The following is a 5014-nucleotide window of genomic DNA, read 5'->3' as shown; positions in this document are numbered from 1 at the left end:
GTACCAGGTTCGTGAAGGAACGGAAGAGTGGCCTAGAGCGTTTGCAAGAATAATGGGTGATCAAAACGCAGTGCGAAGGAATGTAAATAACCAAAACAGTGACATAGAGAGAGCGAGTGACCAGGTCGGTGAGTAACCTAGCGAGTGAAAAACCAGATCCAAATGAGCTACCAAGGGAGTGACGCAGAGAGCGAGTGATCAGATTAATGAGTCAGCCCGAGTAGCGTGGTGATAAGATGCTCTTCTACCTCCGTGAAGGTTGCCGTCACTGTCCCAGGTTCGAACCGGGGGAAGAATATGCGTACGATGTTTTCCCTGACGAGCTCGAGGGGAGCACCAATAGATGGCGCCTTCATTTTCAACCCAACTCCTTAATGGCAATAAAATGCAATATAGTGATATGGCAGGAGTTGGTGAAGTACATCAATGAGTCACCAAAAGAGGGTGTGACATAGAGAGCAAGTGACAAAGATTTAGTGAGTGACAAAAGGGACTAAAAGAATAATTTAAAGTGAGGAGGCAGGTCAATTAAGGACCAAAAGAGTAATCAAGAAAGTATGCGAGCATGTGAGTGATCAAAAGAGTTACTTAGAAACCAGAGGGGCATATTTACAGGGGTGGGGGTGGGAGGTTGCGCAGCTCCTTTTCTTTAGAAATTTTAACTGGTGGACCACTCGAAAAAAGGCACTGAAAGACAGAGGCACTCCTGGGAGTGACGCAGATACTCCCAGGGGGAGTGTCTCATTACACAGGGCGTACAAGCTCGCTATCCCAAGCTGACAAAAAATTCAATTTTTTTAAATATTTTTGTAAAAGAATTAAAATATTGAAATAGAATACCCTTTTCGTATGTCATTTCGATCACTTTCTGTGAATTCAAATGCTTTTTTAAAAAGTTGGTTACGAGTGATTTCTCTCGATGAAAAGAGTGCCCCCCCCCCTTAAAGGTCGATCCTGCGCACTCCCCTAATGAAAGAAGAATGGACTTGAGTGTATTTGTAAAAATATAAATGTCGGGTGAATACATGAAATTTTATGAATCAAGCTTTAATTTTCTTCGTCACTTGATTTCTCAAATTAAATTCTTTTAATCAAAACTACCATTGTGCTATAATTTTAAATCATCTTGTGGAAGTGTTTATTCTTGTGAAAATGTGAAATTTCAGGCTAGTACCCGCCATGACCAATACACCTCGATTTTGTCAAAATTCTATTTTTAATACATTAATACGTACTACACACACATACGCAAACTGATTGATAAAAAAAACACAGTCAACTCTTTTCTTCTTCATAGGCCTGTCTGTTCTTGGCCCGTTTATTACCGCATCATCAGCCCCAGTGGCATATTTACTGGGGACGGGGTCTTATATAGTGGACTATAGCCCAGGGCGGCAAGTTCAGTAGGGCGGCAAATTTAAGTATGATTCGCCAAGAAAATTAGAATGGGAGAAGGGCGGCAAAATTTGCATAACTCTCAATAAATCCGCCTCTGCCACGACAACTAGGGGGAAGATCAGTGAGTAAGTAAAACAGTGACATAGAGAGTTTGCAAGCTCGTGAGTGAATCTAGAGCGTTTGCAAGCTTGTGCTTGTGAATCACCAAAAGTTTTCTGTGGTTCCCAACTTTAAGGCGCGAATGCGAGCCGATCTCCCCCTTTAAAAAGTCTCGCCGCAGAGAGCAACAGACCTACAAACAGTAAAAATGTAATTCAATCATAACATGTCACTCACTTTGCTTCTGAAATATAGATGGCAGCACTGAAAAATCAAACATATCACTACATACGCACTCAGACTGTTAGGTACACACACACACTTCCGGCACAACTCACTAGGTAGTAAATCGTCCATAGATGGTGATAGACCTGAGTTGTGCTCGGTTTGAAAGAAAGAAAGAATGGCCAAAAGAGTGACCTAGAGAGTGAGGGACCAGGGCAATGAGTGATATAGAGCGGGTGTAAGCGGGGGAATGACCAAAACAGTGAGCTAAAGTGCTCGTAAGCATGTCAATGATGAAGAGAGTCACCTAGAGTGCGCGCAAGCGTGTGAGTGACCAAAACAATGTGCGGACATGTGAATAATTAAAGAGTGACTTGAACAGTGTGTGAGCATGGAAGTGACGAAAAGAATGACTTAGAAACATGAGTGTACTCGCAGCAGTGTAGGGAGGCCAAGCGGGTTATAGCACAGGGCACCGAATTCGAGGGAAGAGTAGAAGTAAGTTAGACTTTCTTTCAAACCGAGTACAACTCAGTCCATCGCCATCTATGAGCAATTTACTACCTAGTGAGTTGTGTACCTAACGTGTGTGTGTGTGTGTGTACCTGACAGTCTGAGTGCGTATCTAATGTTGTGTCTGATTTTTCAGTGCTGCCATCTATATTTCAGAAGTGAAGTAAGTGAAGTGTAATGCTTGAATTACAATTGTACCGTTTGTAGGTCTGTTGGTCTCTCTGGCAAGACTTTTTAAAGGGGAAATCGGCTCGCATTTGTTCTTCGAAGTTGGAAACAACAGAAAACCAACTTTAGCCGACCACCACTGTAGTGAGGGTGGAATGGAGTCCGTCACTATGACCACTCGACCACCACAGCGGCAGTAAGTTAGACTAGTACGGGAGAAGGACGGCAAAACCATAAATGCGCTTCTGATCAGCCCTTAAGGCTGGGAATGGTGGACAACAATTTGATTCCATCCGGGTCTGGAATTCTAGACCATCTAAAGAGATGGTTTGGAAATTAAAAAATTATTATTCAAATATTAAAATTAAAAAAAAATCAAATTATTAAGATATTCAAATATTATTATTAGAATACCAAATTATTTAATTTTATAATTTTAAATATTTTAATTGAAATTACGTTGGGAAAAAAAACACTGTGCTATATATCCGTCAAACGGGCTCAGTCGATTGCCCTTAAGATGGATGGCTTTGAATTTTCAACGTAATTCTTGCAACAGATCGATTGCATTAAGTCTGATTTCAGTCATTGTTGGTGACGGGATGGGGTGGGGGGGATTCTGAATTTTCTCAAACATATTATTTGAGTGACCAGTAATACAAATTATGTGTAATGTGGTTAAGAACTGAAAGAGCGATTAAAAATGTGTTCATAGGCATGCCAGAACATGTTTTTACTCTCTCTAGCGTCATCTGCTGTTAATTTAAGACAACAATTTCTGAATTTATGAGCATTTTAGCACTATCTTTATCTCTCTTTCAAAAAAAGTAAATTGTAAGTTAATATTATGATGTACGTAATTTTATGCAATTAAGTTTAATCAGAACGAAGTTTGATGCAGTCAAATATCGGTTAAAATGATTTTTATTTATTTTGTCGAATCATTGCAATCACTGTAATAACGTCCGTTTCAAGTTTCGGTTTCTTTAATCATGCGTTCCAATCAAAATTAGTTTCGGTTTTGCTTGCGGCATCTATTGTCAGTATTATAGATGACATTTTTTGATTTTACGTGTACGTGAATGATAGTTTTATTTATTTTTATTTTTTTTTTTGAAAACGCTTTTTTTTAAATATGTGTTATGACTTATCATTTCAACAATATTTAAAAGACAAAATTGGATTTACTGAAATATCGGTTAATATGATTTTGTCTTCCACCTTCGTGAACCTCAATCCACGAAACACGCTAAGATAAATTAGTTTTGGTTTTCAGCGTCATCAATACCTTTGACTTTAAATGACACTTTCTGATTTTACATGTACGAATTTTGGGAATATCGTTATATACTTTCTATCGTTTCTTTTACCTAAAAAACTAATTTCTCATAAATTTAGAGACTACTTGATTGTTTTGATAAATCCCGCCCACTTATAAAATAATCGGATAAAGTGAAATATATCAGTAATATCGGTTAATACGATATCTCCTCTCCCCGATTAATCTCGGATGAAACTTGTTCAGATCACTTTGTACCTTTACCAACTGTCGCATATTATAATAAGAAGAAGGATAATCTGGCTAAAATAATTAGTTGGGGTGTGTGTAAAAGGTGCGTGATACGTCATGCAAACGACCTGTTTTTTCGCAAATTGAGTGAGAGCAATCGACTCATTTTCTCTCCCAAATGATTGATCGTGACGGCAATTGACCTACACCCATCAACTTCCCACTTGTTGGGGGGGGGGGGGGTCTTTCCACAACAAAAAGAAAAAAAAAACTCACTCTGGGAGGACACTGGGACTTACCTAGGGAGTGATAGAAGCTACCAATACAATAAAGCAGTGTTTCTTAACCTGGGGTCACATGGCCCTTTGCTGTCTTGGAATATTCTAAGAGGCCATGTGAGAAAACCAAATGAAAAGGGGGGAGGGAGCAATGACGACTTTAAATGGTACTGTCTTGAGATAGGATATTTTACACCGCAGGCCTCTTGCTGACGAAACATTCACTTTGTTTCAGTTTCCTAAATTAAGGTAATAAAAAAATCTGCGGTAAAAAAATGGAACAATTTTTTATTCATTTATTTAAGCTTCATCTTTAACTCTCCGACACATTATTAGGATTCGAAATTGGAGCCTATTCAGAAAAACTAGGCAGTGAAAAAAGAAAAACAGAAAAAAGGCAGTGGCTACAAGTAGACACTTTTTCTATTCACTAGGGGGCCAAATAGAACGCTAGTGGGGCAGAATTCATACTAATTGACATCGAATAAAATAGCTTGGGGTTGGGGTTTTACTTCAATGTGGAAATTTTGAGGAACGAGTGGTCAAGAAAATTAGCTCTGAATGCGAGAAGGGTGGCTAAATTTGTGTAGGCTACAGGGCGGCAAGGAGGTAAAAAAAAAAATTCTTAAAAAATAACTCGGTATATTGCTAATTATTACTGTACCGCTATGGATTTTAACAATAATTGGCAATTTCGTCGCCAGTTGGCGATTTCCAATTAACTGTAGTTTCCCGTATTTATCTCGGAGAAATATGGTAACCAAGGTTGACGGAGTGAAATGAATAAATTCCTTATCAGAAGCATTCATTTTTCTTTGTTTAC

This window comes from Pholcus phalangioides, unplaced genomic scaffold, assembly GCF_987345545.1.
Source record: "Pholcus phalangioides strain wild (caught in Gottingen) unplaced genomic scaffold, Ppha-v1.0 ptg000001l_1, whole genome shotgun sequence".
NCBI lineage: Eukaryota > Metazoa > Arthropoda > Arachnida > Araneae > Pholcidae > Pholcus > Pholcus phalangioides.
The sequence above is the reverse complement of the archived record's forward strand: the minus strand, read 5'-3'. Positions refer to the sequence as shown.